This window comes from Camelus bactrianus, chromosome 20, assembly GCF_048773025.1.
Source record: "Camelus bactrianus isolate YW-2024 breed Bactrian camel chromosome 20, ASM4877302v1, whole genome shotgun sequence".
NCBI classification, from domain to species: domain Eukaryota; kingdom Metazoa; phylum Chordata; class Mammalia; order Artiodactyla; family Camelidae; genus Camelus; species Camelus bactrianus.
In genome coordinates this window covers 9,126,153-9,143,169 of record NC_133558.1, presented here as the reverse complement: position 1 = coordinate 9,143,169, position 17,017 = coordinate 9,126,153, and the positions used below count along the sequence as shown (strand labels likewise).

The following is a 17,017-nucleotide window of genomic DNA, read 5'->3' as shown; positions in this document are numbered from 1 at the left end:
GAACTGTGAGTCCCAGAGGGTCTCACGGCCTCATTTATTTTTGCTTCCCCACGGGCTGTCTTCTGCACTGGATATTTTCATCCCTGCAAAATTCCTATGTTGAGCCCCTAAGCCCCAGGGTGACAGTGTTTGGAGGTGAGGTCTTTGGTAGGTAATTAGGGTTAGATGTTAGATGAGGTCACGAGGGTGGGTCCCCCATAATGGGGATTAGTGCCTTTATACAAAGCGGACGAGACAGGAGCCCTCTCCCTCTCTCTGACTGCACTCACCAAGGAAAGGCCACGTGAGGTAATCACCAGGAAGAAGGTTCTCACCAAGAACCAAATCAGCTGGCACTCCGACCTTAGATTTCCCAGCCCCCAGAACTGAGAGATAAATGTTTGTTGTTTAAGCCACCGAGTCTACAGTAATTTATTACAGCAACCTGAACTGCCTAAGACAGCCTGGAGCCGTGATCCTTACATCATAGGTGACAGCCAGCTCGCTGACGGACTGGCTGAAATCTCTCTCACCTGCACATAAACAGTGGCCCAATGATTAGTCAGTAAATCCATTTTCAGCTCCTACTGTGGGAAATGCGCTATGCTGAGTGGTGATAACTTCTTTGCGAAACTGAACCCAAGGTCCAAGCAGCTTCACACAGTATTAGATTTTTTCAAATGAGTGTGTCATTATGCATGGAAGTCTAATTAATCTTATTTCCAGTGTGTGCACTGAATAACCTGAGAGAAGAAATCAATTACAGAAATTCCTGTTACTCATAATTGGGGGTCTTTTGTGTCTCAAGGTTGATGTTTGAAATCAAAACTGTTTAGCATGACAGGTGGGGAGATGGGAGGAATGTGTGCTTTTTAAAATTTTGAAGAAACTTAAGAGTAAGGGATATAGTTACTTGTGTATGTTGATAGGTTACTTCTGCATCTATTCAGCGTGAGCATAAAAGGTAAGAGAAATATTTTATAAATAATACAACTAATTGACAGGTCTTTTGTTATTTCTAAATCTTCTGACAGAGGCTGCTGACTTAGTATTTCTGTCCCAGCTCTTCCAAAGGTGAAGCTGTGAATCAGGAGTGAAAGAAGGAACGTGACATAAAAGAATAAATGAAATATAGGGTGAGGAGTAATACTATTTTATCTATTGCTTGTTCATTACAATAACTCCTTAGATGCTGGAAGTTTATGTCTTTCAGTTCCTTCCTTCCTTCCCCTTTCTTCCTTCCTTCCCCTTTCTTTTCTTTCTTTCTTTCTTTCTTTCTTTCTTTCTTTCTTTCTTTCTTTCTTTCTTTCTTTCTTTCTTTCTCTCTCTCTCTCTCTCTCTCTCTCTCTCTCTCTCTCTCTCTCTCTCTCTCTCTCCCTCTTTCTTTCAATTAGTTCTGTTCAGTGAGCACCTGGTTGAAACATGTGAGATGTGCTCAGTTGAACTTTGCCAATGACACCATAGGATTGCTCGATTTAGCAAAACTGGTCCTTCATGGGCCACTTTAAGCTCCCAACATGTGCGTGGAGAATCATGTACATTTGACCAACAGGTACATTTCCTTTTCTCTTTCAATCTGCATTTTCACCCATCAATTCTTGACCACGTACCTTTGAGGATGAGCAGGGAGCCCGGATGTGAAAAAGACTCTGCAGCTCAGTGATCACAGGGACCAGTCCCTTTCGGGTGGGTCTCCGTCTTGTTCCTGCACCGCCCCACCTCCCCCTCCCCTCCCACCCATTTCATCATTTAATTTTCTTCCCCTTTTCATTTTGGTTCCGGACCTTTTTACCACCTAGGCGTGGCTGTGTGTAAAAGTCAATTTTTCTTTGGAAACGGCTATTTCCACGACATGGGGCGACGTGGAAGAGCTTAGAGTGATCCAAGCTAATCTCGGTCCTGACACCACTGTGGTGTGAAGGATGAATGGGGGGAGGGAGGGTGGCCGTGAGAAGGATGCACTGGACATGCTCCGATTATGCTGGGTGTGAGGATGCAGTAAGACCAAGGAGGGAGGCCCCGTCCTCAGTGAGGATAGAGGCCAGTGGGTCGCGCTGTGCCTGACGCCAGCTCCCTGAGAAGGAACTGTGGTCACTGCTGCGTCTGAGACAAGCGAGGTCAGACGCAGCGCAGGGGTGGTCCCAGGACCCACACCTCATTGGGGTGGAATCCTCAGGTCTCCTGCCTCTGCCCTCTTTATCCCAACTGCCTGCCGGCTGAACAGGGGATGGTTTTATCAGATTTTGAAAAATCCTTACAATCTATTAAGCAGAAAAAAAAAATGTTTCAGAACTAGAAATCTAGCTTATTGACAGTTTCTAGTTTTCCTTTAATTTCAAGATTGAGGTTGCAGAGAATAACTTGAAAATTTGACCTATTACCCAATACCCCTTGGCCGAGACAGTGAGTCTTTAACTCTAAACATCCTATTATGCCAACGGAAAGGAAGGAGGCTCTTAAACCAGTTCAGTAGATGGCGGATCCAAGTTTAGATGCGCTGGAAGGACCGTGTCAAACTTTGGTTTACTAGCCCCACCTCTTGTCCGGTATCTGCCTCACTCTGATCACCGCGTCTGTTTGCTCACACTGCGACCTAATGCCTTCCTCCAGTCTCAGGAATGGGTGGTTGGCGTATTGTCAAAAAGCTGTCCCCAAAGAACTTGTTCCAAATTTGCTGGGCAAGGAGAGCAGCAGGGGCCCGACTGCAGAGGGGATCACCCTTCCCCCTTTCTTCTGCCCAAGACACAGGATGGAGTGAGTGCACCTCCAGGCGAGCCCAGCCCGGGGTGAGCAGACAGCACTGGGCTCAGGCTCCAAAGCGCCCAGCGCTGGGCTCTGCCCACACGGGGCTGTCCCCACGGGAACGGCCGCTTTGATCAGAGGCAGTGTGCCGCCCACTGGAGGGGCAGGAGGCAAAGCCACAAGTTGTGACAGGCTCTAAAGACAGTGGAGTCATCATAAGCCAGAGTGGAACCTTCCCAGGTGTGCAGCCTGGGAAAAAAACCCAGGTGCTGCCGGGTCAGCTTAGCCACACCAGCCAGGGGGGCGGTGAAAAGGAAAACACACAGGAAGGCAGGACGGCTTCCTGCTCTGTGGGGGAGAAAACCAGTGTCAGGCTGAGAGCTGACCTGCAGAAAATGTCTGTGGAATGAACAGGCCTCGAGCAAAGCAGAGTCAGGTTTAGATCTAGGCCAGTAACTTTGACTGTGTGGCCTTGGACAAATCACTAAACCTCTCTGAGCCTCAGTTTCCTCATGAGTGATGATAACTGATTCAGACAGTCACTGTGAGGATGACATGAGATCACACACACACCCCCAGCCCAGTGTGCAGTAAACTTTGGTTTTCTCATCACAGCCTGCATCCAACTCCCACACTTTGGGAAGGCCATTTGGGGCAGGAATTCCTGCCAGAGAGACCTTCATTCATAGGATAAATGCATGAAGCACAGGTCTGAATCATACCTATCCATTCAGAAGCAAATCTAGAAATTATTAATTCCACAGGCTTCCCAGGTGTATATGCCCCTCGTTGCAAAGACCTTATTCTGCTCTCTGGGTTTCTACCAGCCTTGACCCCTGCAACGCCGACCAGAGCCTTCGGAACTTTCGACGCTCCCTCCTAAACCACCTTCCTCTCTGCTCTCGCTTTCCTACGAGCCACCAGCTAAGACACCCATTCGGCCCTGTTGTCCTCTGCGTGCCTGGTTTACCTCTCATTCCCCTCCTTACCCGTGCCTTCCGGATCCAGTCTCCGGCTACATGTCCCTCTCGCTCACGTGGAAACGCTCCTCCTGTCAACCCTTGTTTATCCCCCTAATTGGAAGCCCCCGACCTAGCTCTCCCAGGGGACTCTTCCACCTTGACGCAGCCCCTCGATGAAGTCTTGAGGTTGTGTCTCATTTATGTTTCCATGTGTGCACAGCCTGTGACTGACTGCCTTGCTTCTTTCCTTCCCTTTTAATCCTCCCAGCGTTACACACACACACACACACACACACACACACACACACACACACACTGAGCATCTGGTAAGTCCTGCTAGCCGTACTTGGTGATTCCTTGTTACCCGGACACTGCTTATCTTGCAGTGGGTCCATGAAAAAGGGAAAAGCTAGATGTGTGTTCAGAGGAAGAAGTCAAATTCTCTGCATAGAAAACATCTAGAAAAAGCCAGAGAGTCTTTCTCCCCACCCCTCTGCCAGCCTCGGAGCTCTTCAAACTCTGAGCTCCAAAGTGAGTTCTGTCTCTGCGCTTGTCTCCCGGAAACACAGGGAGGAGGCCCTGGGAAGTGGGGAGGAAAACATCTCAGGAAGTCAGAGAGGCAGCTGGCAGCCCCACCGCCTCCGCCCAGGCCCCTGGCCTGCAGGGACAGATTTCCACATCTGCTCGGAAGGAAAGGAACTTCTGTTTAAAAGGAAGCATGTCCTCCACTGGTCTGTCAGCCAGACGTGACTGAGGAGAAGAGGCTCAGAGCCACAGACTCTGCGGAAGACCAGCCACCCTCCAGCTCCCACCCGAGGGGACAGGTCAGCTGCCACAGACCACCCCTCGAAGGCTGACCCGAAAGCCAAGCATCTCCTGGCAGGCGCCACGGTCCTGGGCGTGCACACACCTGACAGGAAGGCAGTTACCTAATGTCAGGTTGCATCATGTGATCTAAACCTAAAATAGAAATGGTCACACTGCTCAGAAATGACAGATCTGTCACCAGCATTGGCCTTGGCTTTGCCACCGCTGTCACAGGGTGACACAGCGCTGAGCCTCGCCCGTGGGTGGATCAAAGGGTTTTCTCTCCACTGTGGTTAGCAGAGGGCAAAGAGGGGTGTGGTGGGTTGAACGGTAGCCCTCAGCAAGATGTGTCCATGTCCTCACGCCTGCAGCTGCGATGCGGCCTTACTTGGAAAAAGGGTCTTTGTAGAGGATATGAAATTAAGGATCTTGAGATGAGAGCATCCTGCATTACCCAGTGGGCCCTAAATCAAATGACAAGTGTCCTTATTAGAGACACACACAGAGAAGAGGAGAAGGCCAGGAAGACAGAGGCAGAGATTGTGATTACGCCGCTACCAGCCTGGGGCCGTCCAAGCTAGGAGAGGTAAGGACCAGTTCTCCCCACGAGCCTCCAGACAGGACAAGGCCCTGCAGCCCCGGGAAGTAGGGGCCGATTTGCCAGCTGAGAGCCTGGCCTTCCTCGATCCTCTTCTCACATCCACAAGCCGCCCTTTCCTCTGCCTCCTCCTCTGTGCACACACACACAGATCCCCGAGTCTCCGGCAAAGTTGGGAGAAGTAGGGGACACTTCGAGGCAGGTGGACTCACAGAGTTAAAGCAGGAAGCAGTCCTTTTCAGGGGGGGACTCTATGTCTGCAGCACAGGGCCGGCCTCAGAATCAGGGATTGACAAAGAACAGCCTCTTTCTCTTCTCCTCCGTTGCCTCTCCCCTCGGATGACAAGCCCTGGTTCTGTCCGGACCCCTGTGCCGAGGTGACAGTGTCAGGAGGGCTGCTGGGGAAGGCTGTGGGTGTGGGGGCTGCACACCGGGCCTGGCCATGTGGTGAGTGGGGGCAAAATTTCAGCCACACTCTGTTCACCACGAAATATACACAGGCCTGGGCTTCGGCAGCCCAAAGGAAGAGGCATCTTTTTTCAGTCTTCCCACTCAAGAGGACATCTTTTTAAGTCATAAAAAGATACGTTGGTGAAATCGAGTCCCCCTAAAACCGAGTTCCCCTGCCAAGGGTGTCATTAACCTCTGTGTCCAAAACTTTCTTTCTTTCCTTGTCCCACCCCTGCTTCCCTCAGGATTAAGGGGTATCAAAGAAAAGGGGAGACTGAAACTGAGCAGGACTCTGCAGGACCTTCCCGGGTACAAAAGCCCCTTTGTGTCCCTGTTTCTTGTTTGTAGGAAAAAGGCTTTAGTCTCCTAGGCCTTCCCTGAGTTCCAAAGTTCATACTCAAGCAGTTACTAGTTAGGGAAGTGATAGAATGCAGAAACAAAAGCAGTCAAGCAAGAAAAGTGGTAATAACAGCTCAACAATAAAACAGAATCCCAGTTCCTCCTCAAGGAATATACATAACAACCTGACACATATCTTCGAGTTGTTCAGCAGAAACTAAACCCCTGCCCAGGCAGAAGATGGTGACCACACGTACAAGCACGTGGATCCCAGACTGGCTGGAACCCGAAGGTTGATGATTAAGATTCCTCAACATTATCCTGTTACCTTACCACCAACCAGGCAGAAGAAGGTCATGCACCCCGCAATCCTCAACCCAAATGTTGCCTTTAAAAACCCTCCCTGAAAGCCCCGGGGGAGTCCGAGTCTTTTCAGCATGCGCTGCCTGTTCCCCCTGCCTGGCCTTGTAATAAACGCTGTACTTTCTTTCACCACAACCCGGTGTCAACAGACTGACTTCACCGCTTGGTGGGCGATTAGACCCAAGTTCGGTTCAGTAACACTGGGAGAGTTAAAAAAAAAGTTTTGGAAATGGATCCTGGTGATGGTTGTACAACAATGTGAACATAACTGATGCCATTGAACCATACACTTAAAAATGGTTCAAGTGGCGAATTTTATGTGAGATATATTTCACCCTGATTTAGAAAGACTAATGATGTAATATATCAAAAATCACTGAATCGTACATGTAAATGAATGAATTACATGGTTTGTGAATTGTATCTCAATGAAGCTATTTTTTAAATGCAAACAAATTTTTTTTTTCAAACACATTTTTTAAAAACCCACATTTTGCAAAAACAAAAACAAAAAACCTAAGGCTCCAATTAAACTGTGTCTGTGAAAAAAATTTTGAAGACACCGCATGTGCTAGCAGAGCACCTCGACAGCAGACTCGCACTCTTGCACTGCCTTTAACTGCCCTGCCCTCCTGCCCGTGTCTGCTTCCTTCGTGTTGCCTTTGAGATCTGAGCTCAGCTTAGGGTGACTGTTCCATGCAGGAGATGGTGCATGGCTGCAGGCAGGACCCCTGGCTGTGCAGCTCTGATTCCCCGCCACCCAACTCATCAGTCAGGCTGCCCACCTCTCAGACCCTGACCTTTCAAGTTGAATTTTCCTTCTTTGCTGTGCCCTAAAACCCTGCGTGCAGGCTCTTTGCCTTTCCTCTCTCACTTAGCACAGCCTGCATCTTCTAAACCATCTCTTCTATCCTTGGTTTTCCCTTAAACCTTCAGCTTTTCACTGCATCACATCTTTAACATGCTGAGAGCTTCAAGCAGGGTCATGGACTGTTTTGACGGAAGGAATCATTAAAACAGCAACAATTTACAATACACGCTGGATATTTGTACACATGAAATACAGGTAGACACAAAAACAGAAACAACTTGTCAATTCATCTCCTCCGACTACGCTGGAAAGGATAATCTCGAATTCCTGACACACTACGTTTGCTGTAAAGGCATCATGGAAGAGGACTGGAAATACTCGCCGAGCAATGACAGAGGAACTAGGTCGTAAAAACATCTTACAGATAAATAAGTATCTATTGTTCATAGGGAGGTGCCACGTCCAGATCAGGGCATATATTGTGATTAGATTTAATACCAGTGTAAACATACTGCAACCTGTCATTTTTCTCAGCTGGATTTGTGCTTCGCTCACGTTAGATAGTCAGCAAAGACTGGCTGAAAAGCACAGAAGTCTGGAGGAAAGCAACTAGGGGCAAAGAGAAGAAGGCAAAAATAAAACCAGTCTCAAAAATACAACATCCTACCACACATAACAGGTAGTGTTGGGGAAGAAGATGTTAAGAGATTTAGAAGAAGAAAACAGACATGCTAAGAGCGGTTGTAAGCATGTTTTATCTTATTCCGATTTTTAGAAAGTCAGCAATTTGCATACCGCACCTGTATTAATCAGATAGTTGATTGAGCAGAGGCTTCTCATCCCTTCCCTCCCTCAAACTGTCTAGGATGACGCTGGGGGAATTGAGTCTGATGTTCAAACAAGTAGCGGGGAGGAGAGTCTGGAGTCACCACTCAGTGAAATAATTTAGCACTTTTATTAGGAAATCATATTTACCAAAGAAAAACCTCATTTTGACTGCAAACACAGAAAAATCAAGCCCGTAATCTCAAAGGCTGCATGAGGAAGATTAGTCAAGGACACCTCTGTCCCCAGAGAGAGACAAGCTGAACAGGTAAATCCAACTCCATTATTCAGAGCTGTAGGCAGATTATACAACCTCTTTGCTTCTGCTTGTTGTTCTGAATGACTGTTTTCTGTCACTGTTGGCTGCCTAATGCAAAAGCTATTCTGAACTACCAAATACTACTCACTGACCAGTGTCCTTCGTATCCAGGGTGCCAGTGTGACTTGGTTTTGGCCAAGGAGACACAAGGAAGTTTGCTAAGAATGCGGGTTGGGTTATGGGAAGGCTTCCCCCCCTGATAAAAGAGACAGGTAAGGGAAAAGAGCGAGCTCTCCCACTCTCCCATCCCTTCCCCGTGTTTCTGCCCTGCACATGGTTTTGATGCTATGAGCTACAAAAGCCATTTTACAACCACAAGATGGCGAAGACAGGAGACAAAAGTCAACTCGGTAACAGAGTGAACAGATAGAAAACACCTTGCTCCCTAAAGACTCAACTGAGCAACTGAACCTTAACACCAGCCTCCACCTCCCTCCGGATTTAAGTGAAAAAGCAGATGTCTATGGATTTAAGGTTCTATTTGGGGTTTCTGTTACTTGCAGCCGAAAGAACACACCATGTCACAGGGGTCCCCACAGGCCTAATGCAGAAGCTAGAACCTGGGTGTCTGATGAGCTACTGTTGCAAGTCGCCTGCAGGCATCTGCTTGCACTTTGGGAAAGTTGATGACAGGTACCTAGGAACGATGACCGAGGTGGAAGGGGCAGCCTGGGAACTGTGGCCTTGGTCTATGGAGAGAGGGCCAGCAGGCAGAAGCAGTTAAAAAGCCAAGCGGTTTCAAGAGAAAGGGGGCACAAGCAGAACTGCCCTTGGCCTCCATTACAAAGTAGACACCAGGGGGTGGCCTGCTCCCCATGACTCCAAGGAACTCGGCCTGTCTCGGGTCCAGCTAGGACGGTGGGAAGCGTAGCACTGTTTGGTCAGCAGGAGGGCTTCAGCTTTGCAAGTCCCAGGAGACGGCACCCTGGGCAGAGAATGGCCCGAATGATGTACTGTTCTCCTGGGCCCTCAAAAGCGCTGGACTTCTGCAAGGGAGCAGAACTGGAAGAGGGCTGCTCAGCAAACACTAGGAGAAGAACTGCGGAGTCACGTGGCACGTATCAGCTCAGCTTTCAGCAGACACTGCCACGTAGTTTGTCAAGGCGTTGCACTGGTTTGCGCTGTATGACACTATATACGAGATGTCAGACCCTGTACCCCACATCCTTGCCAACACTTAGTATGGTCAGTCTTTTTAATTTTAGCCCTTATGGTAGATGTGTAGCAAAGTCACAGTACAGCTTAAATTTGCATTTCCCTAAAAACTAATTTAATACTTTTGCATGTGTATATTAGCCATTTGTATGTTTTCTTTTTGAAGTACCTCTTTATGACTTCTGCCCATTTCTCTATTGGGTCGTCTGTTTCTTTCTTATTAATAGGATTTCTTTATCTACTCTGGACAGGAGACTTCTGTCAGACAGATATATTGCAAATATCTTTTCCCACTCCCTGACCTGATTTTCAGTATCTTATTGTTTTCTTTTCATGAATAGAAGTTCTTTTTTTAAATGTATTTAAATAAATCGATTGCTTATTTTATGGTTATTACTGTTTTGTGTCCTGTTTGAGAAGCAATTGCTCATCTTAAGGCTATGAAGATGGACTCCTATTTTTCATCTAGAAGTTGAATTATTTTAGCTTTCATGTTTAGATCTTTAATTTTCTTGGAACTGATGTCACTTATATGGTGTAAGAGAGGAATCAAGATTTTTGACATATGAATATTTAATTGACTCAGATCATTATGAAAAAACATCTTTTAACCAACACACTGCTGTGTTAACTCTCTCATTAATCAAGTATGAATTTATATAAAGGAGTCTGTTTTTCATACTTTCTTCTAATACACTGCTTGATGTTCTATTTTGTATGAGTAGTAAGCTCTCTTACTACTGCTGCAGCTTTGTAATACCTCTTAATATAATGAACCCTCCAATTTTATTTTTCTTATTCAAGGAGTACTTGGCTATTATCCTTTGCATTTCCGTATAAATTTTATAATCAACATGTTGCTTTCCCCAAAAAAGAAAAAAAAATTCTAAATCCTAAATATTTAGATCAGTTGGCTTCTTTATAATATTGAATCTCCTAATCCATGAATATAGTCCATTCCTCTTTTATTCAGACCTTATTTAATTTCTCTTACAATGTTTTCCTGCACATTTTTCATTGTGTTTATTCTAGATACTTGGTGTTTTGGGGATGCTACTGTAAATGGTATGGATTTTATTTCTCTTGCAATTGTTGCTAGTACAGTAGTCTCCCTTTACCCAAGGTTAAACTTCTTTGATTTCAGTAACCTGTGGTCAACCATGGTCTGAAAATATTAAATAGTAATTTCCAGAAATAAATAATGCATAAGTTTTAAATTGTGTGCTGTTCCGAGTAGCATGATGAAATCCCTCACTGTTCCTCTCCATCTTCCCAGGACCTGAATCATCCCTTTGTTCAGTGTATCCACACTATATATGCTACTTGTCTCCTTAGTGCCTGTATCAGAAAAAAACATAGTCTATGTGAGGTTGGTACTATCTGAGGTTCAGGCATCCAGTGGGGGTCCTGGACCACATCTGCTGCAGATAACGGGGGACTACTGTATCTAGGAATACAACTGATTGTTGTATATTGATGTACTCAGTGGCATCACTGAATTTATTTAATTCTAATAGATTTTCTATAAAGTCTTTTGTCTTTTTCTGAAGGTACAATCATGTCATCTACAAATATCAACAGTATTTATATCTTCCTTCTGAAACCTCCTTGCTTGTATTTTTTCTTGCTCGTAATTCTAGTAGAACACTGAAGAAAAGTGATTCAGGTATTTTTTCTCATCCTTAATCTCAAAGGATGGCTTAACTCTTTTACCTTTAAAATGTTGTTTACCTTAAAAAGATGTTTTGCAGTAGATTTTTTTGTATATAACACTTTATCAGACTAACGAAATGACTTCTATTTTTATTTTGATAAGTAAGGATTTTATCAAAAATGCACATTGAATTTTATCAAATGCTTCTTCTACATCTATTGAGATGGCCACATCTTTATTCTATTTTTATTATTCCATATTGTCTATCTTATAATTTATTCAATTTATATTTCTCCTTTGTTCTGTTAATATGATAAACTATAATTGCTGTCTTTTGATTATTAAACCATTCCTATATCTCTGGAATTAACCCAAACTGTTTCTCATTTGTACTTTTTATACATCATTGGATTTGACTTGCAAATATTTTAATTAAGAATTTTAAGTCTACATTCATGCAAGAGATTCATCTGTAATTTTTCTGTCTCATGATGCCCTTGTATTATTTTGAATTATATCTGTCTTTATAAAACAAGTTTTAAAATGTCTTTTTGTTTTCTCATCCTCTGGAAGAATTATATAAGATCAGTGTGATTGATTTATTAAAGTTTGGGAAGATTCATTGGTGAAACCATCTGGACCTGGAGCTGTCTTGAGGAAAAGAATTTTAGTAATGGATTTGACTTTAATAGGTATTAGACTCTCCAGAATTCCTATTTCTCACTGTTTTCATTTTGATAAGATTTGCTTTTATAAATTATCAAGTGTATTAGCATAAAGATGTTCATAATATTTCATTTTTCTTTACTGTAAGGAGAATCTGTAATGATGCCCCTTTTTCATTCTTATTGTTGATAATTTGTATTCTTTCTCTCTGTCTCTTATCACACATACACGCACGCACGCATGTGCGCGCACACACACCCCACAAATACATAGTCTTCCCAGGAGCTTATTAATATAATAGCCTTTTCAAAAAACCAACTTTTGATTTTGTTCATTGTCATACATTTGACATCGATTTTATGAGATCTTTCTCTCTGTTATGTAAGGGTTTAGTTGTGTTTTGTTTTCCTAACTTCTTCATACAAATACTTGATCACTATTTTTCAGCATCTTTTCCTTTCTAATGTATTTGAAGCTATATAATTCCACTTTAATAGGCTGTATTTTATTATGATTTCATTCATTTTTAACTTTGATTTCTAGCTTAATTCCACTGTAACCAAAGACTATGATTTCAGTTCTTTACAATGTGTTGACATTTTCTTTATGGCCCAGCGTAGAATCAGGTGTTGAAAGTATTTCACACCCACTGGAAAAGAAAGTATGTTCTTCCCTCGTTGGGTGAGACTTTTCTATAAAATGATACGTCGAATTGTTGGATCTGTCATTCAGTCGTTCTACAGCCTTACTGATTTTGGTTGCTTGTTTATCATTCACTTACCCTGTTAAAATCTCCCACTGTGGACACAGAATTTTAAAGACATCCTTTTACTATTTTTGACTTTCATCGTTTCTTTTGAGAAGTCTGGTATTAGTCCTAGTGTTGCTCCTTTGTCTTTTTTTTTTTTTTTTTATTCTGGCTACTTTTAGGATTTCTCACGTCTTTCATTCTCACAGAGATGTATCAGACCACAATACGTCCAGCTGCCCTTGTCTTGTCCTTACCCTGTTAGGGTTTATTAAGCTTCCTGAATCTTTGGCTGGATATCTGTTTTTCAGTTTAGGGAAATTCTCAGTTATTATCTCTTCCAATTTAGCTTCTGTTTCATTCTATCCTCTTCTTCTGGGATTCTAATTATAATCTGGGACTCCAGTTCCATGTATCTTGGGCCTTTTCTGTCTGCCTCACAGCCTGGAAAAGACTCAGGGGCCCCAGATCCCCAGGTGAACAGTGTCCATTGGCACATCTGTGGACTATCTGAACAGGTAAACTCCTTGGAAAGCTCTTCCATGAAGTTTCTCTCTGCACCACTCAATCCCCACCCTCCATCCTTCTCCTTAAACACATTCTGAAGTGTTTCCTTGTGCCAACAGGTGACCATTCTGCTCTCTCTTTCATTGGCCCCACAACCTGCTTTGAAAGCTGTGTCCAGGGGGGGCTTCCTGAACAGTCCGGGAGGATCCTGGGTCAAGTTTTTGCCTTTGGCAGCTCTGGGCTGTCTAAGCAGCATGCGAGAAAAAGTAATATAATTAGTAGGAAGGATGAGATAATTTCACTCTGGAATCTAATACCTGAACCATTCTCTCCACGGGAGGGTAAGACAGTCGGAATCCCTTGAGGTCTTTGGAAAGACTTCATCTTGGTCTTTAAATGATGCAAACCATATACTTTTTAAAGTGTTGCCTTAACCACCCCCTTCCCCAAGCAAAAGAAAACAAAAGAAAAAAGTAAATCCCTTGCACTTTGTATAAACCCCTTGTGTTCACCTCATAATCACCTGATGAGATAGATTTATCATCTTCATTTTAGAGCGGAGCAAACAGGCTCAGATAACACGGGCAGTAAATGGAACAGGCAGGGACCGAACCTGTGACTGTCCGTCTCTTACCAAGTCTGGGCACGTGCAGGGGTCTGAACATCTCGCCTCCCTATTCTTCTCCATTACCCTCCTCCTCTCCATTTCTTTCTCCCCACAACACATTCAGTAGATCTAATGAAAAGTCAGGTGACACAGGACCAGGGTGCCATCGGCTGCAGGAGTGCCCACACAGCCACCCAAGGCACAGGACAGGAAGAAGTCGGCTCTGCTCACCTCGCAGCGCGGTGCTGACGGCTCTGCGCGGACTTGTGGCAGCTGCGAGGCCCGGCTTCTCCCCGCGTCCTCTCCCCCTTTCACTCCTTGGTGATTCAGTGAGGCCTCTGCATCCGTGATCTTCGACGGCTTTTCTTTTTTCTCAGGCAACAATGAGCCTTTGGTGGGGGCAAGGGCTGAGACACTCGTTTAATGAAAATGGAGACACTCAAAAGCCAAAACAGAACAACAAACACAAGGAGGGTGGAGAAAGGGTCACAGATGCTGTTAAGCCAGCAAGCTCTGGACCAGGGGCTGGTTTTCTATGTGTGCTCAGAAGCCACTGGAAGTGTGTGGACGTGTGTTTGTGTGCATTTCATTGGCTGTGAGCAGAGACAGGACTGAGGAAGGGGTTGAGTGGGTTTGACAGGGTAGGTGGGGAAGGGGAAGGGGTCCTCGGGTTGGGAGATGGAAGCAGGGGGCAGGGGGGGAAGGGGGCATCTTGGTGGCAGCGCTGGGAGCTGCTCCGGAGCCCGCTGACTGACATATGATTCTGGGCAGGTCGTCACCCATGTGCTCATCATCCTGCCACTCAGCCTTAAGAGATGTTCTGTGTTTATTCGTCCGGAAGGCCTCGCTCAGGCTGGCCTCTGCCTCATTGGGCAGGCCGTCGCAGCCATCAGCCGTCAGATTCCGGAGGCCTGTCACACGGCCTGACACCCACCACAGTTCCCAGGAACTTGAGAGACACCAAGCTCCTTCTCCGCGTGCCCAGGATGCATGGAGAAGTCGGCGCCTCTCAGCCCCTCTCTGGTGCCCTCCCAGCTCCCGCCAGCTGCCTGCCCCCAAACCCATTAGCCCCCCACCAGAACAGACACCCAGCAGCCAAGGGATTCTGTTTTCCACTCTTCGTTGCCTCCGAGTCAGGTGTGAGGATTGGGGGCGGAGGGGTGAGGCTGCTAATCAGTTAGGAAACCCTGATTGCATCTTAATAACAAATGCAAAGCACCCAAGAGCAGCAATTTGCAGTAATGGGAAAAATCAGCAGGTCCCTGGGGTTTGACAGGAAGTAAACACTCTCTAGGCTCAAACTGGGGGGAGGAAAAATCATTTGTGAGAGCTGGTGGCGCTGGGAGCTGCAGTCTTAAGAGGGGAGACCCTGGAGTAAAAAGAGACGACACTGGACTGAAGGAGGCGAGGCTGTCGGGAGTGGCCTCTCCCTCCTGGCGAGTCACCTCCACCCTCCCTGTGTCCCTCCCAGCCTCCCTGCCTCCCTGCCAGAGGATTCCGATGTGAGACTGTCACACTCTCCCCCAGTCCCTCTGTCAAACGCCCACCAGAAATAAACAGAAAAGACCATTACTAACAAAATCTGGCCAAATGTATTCAAATCAAAGCACCCCAGGCTGGGGGCGACCAGGAAAGGCCTCATTTCCCTCCTCCAGCCTCCATGACTGTACACACCTCACCTCAAGTCAGGAGGGGCTGGGACCTCCCATAAAATCTCTCTATCCTGCCGGGAGATTCCTTTCTTTTACAACCTCCTTGGGCTGGAAGGGAGCAGTTACTCTCACTAAAAGGTGGAATATGTTTCACAGGGTCAATTTTTCTTTCTCTTTGAAAATGTTCCCAGCACTGAACACACATATTTTTCTTACATGTAATTTGATTTGGATGGTTTCTTGACCTGCATCCAAATCAAGCCGCGGGTAATTATTACTGTCACTACTGTTATTAATACTGATATTTATCATAATCTCACAAATGCCGGGGACAGCCCTTCACCTTGCTTTTACTTGGTTGAAAGGAAAATGTAACATACTGCGCCCCCCCCCCAAGTTTACCCTCTTGCATTCACTGTACCCGGCTCCCACGACACGAGTCATTAGCCCAGTTACCAGTGATCTGCAGGCAGCTCTAACTCGGAATTGCACTCAGCGGCAGAGACGTGGGTTAGTGGGGGAAGTGACAAGAAGTCGAACTTATCTCACTGTAACGAGACAACATCTCATTGTTAGGGCTTCTCACTAAATTCTTCGTGAAGTAGTGAGCTCCCAGTACCCAGAAATATTCAGGTAGAAGCCACGGACATCATCTTTCACATATGCTACTTGAGGAAGTAATGATTTGGACCTTGGTTTTCAAATTTCAGGTCCATCGGAATCACCTGGAAGGCTTGTTTGCAGACCGATGGGTCCCGCCCCTAGAGTCGCGATTCCGTAAGTCTGAGGAGGACCCCAAGAACTGGCATTTCTAACAAGTTCCCAGGTGATGCTCTGATGCCACTCGTCCAAGGAGACACTTTGAGAACCACCGAACAAGGGGAAAGGCCAGGTTCGATCATTTAAAGCTTTCTTCGGAGTCTGAGTTTATGAAGTTATAAAGAATGTTAAGTAAGAATTAAGAAGTGACCAGAAGTTGCTGCTCCGGGTGAAGAGATAAGATGTGACAGTTCTCTTACAAACTTAACATGGATGTTTAGCAGAAGGACAGCGCTGTCGTGTCTCCACAGATAGGCTGATTTATCCCACCGGCGCTGAGATGCTGGCTCAGCCTGTTGCTGGGAATTTTCCACCGCCACGTTTAGTTCAGGTGGATAACGACACATACACAAAGATAAAGCCCTGGTTTTTACTCCCCCTGGAATAATTGTGCACCTCTGGCTTCAGTGCCTTAACGAAAATAAAAGAACCCAAAAAGTCCTTTTCCCTGACATGCGATGAGCACCACACGGTAATACCGCCTGATCTTGTGACTGCCGTTCCTCTGCTTCTTTCGGGAGCCGTGAAATCACCTGCAGCCACGTTTCATGTCAGCTGCATCTGAGTCCCGCGCGCAGCCGCGAAGGGCAGTAAGGAGAGAAGGGCAGTCCCGGTAAACACCTCAAAACAGGACCGTGTGCGAGCGCTTCCTGGCTGCAGAGCATCTTCCACGTCTGTTATCATGTTCAACCCCACAAAACCATGCAGAGCCGACAGGACAGGTGTCATCAGCTCCATTTTACCGATTAGGAAGTTGACGCTGAGAGTTTCTGAATTGCCCGAGGGCCGCTCACTCAGTTCACAAAAAAACATCGCAGAAGAAAAATTCAGGTGTTCTGACTCCTGGAGCAATCTTTCCGACTATCTCACCAAGCTGTGCTTGAAACAAAGCAGTCGGCAAAGAGGTGGGGCAGTGAAGAGGACCAGGAAAATGGTAAATTTGCAGCAGTAGACAGGGCTAGAGCATCTGGTCACCAGCTCTCCTTCCTCCTTATCTTCAGTCTGCCTGGCAGA

The 17,017-nt window shown here is 45.9% G+C and overlaps 1 long non-coding RNA gene across 4 annotated transcripts in view; it reads right to left on the bottom strand.

The window, feature by feature from the left end:
• The window catches only part of LOC105061602 (uncharacterized), a 71,803-nt gene that overhangs the window by 17,085 nt on the left and 37,701 nt on the right, over positions 1-17,017 (bottom strand). The window contains exon 3 of one of the 4 annotated variants that reach the window (XR_012500973.1): positions 13,764-13,939. The exons of the other annotated variants lie outside the window; for them this stretch is intronic. This is a non-coding gene — a long non-coding RNA (uncharacterized LOC105061602). The remainder of the gene's footprint in view (positions 1-13,763; positions 13,940-17,017) is intronic. 4 annotated transcript variants of the gene reach the window in all.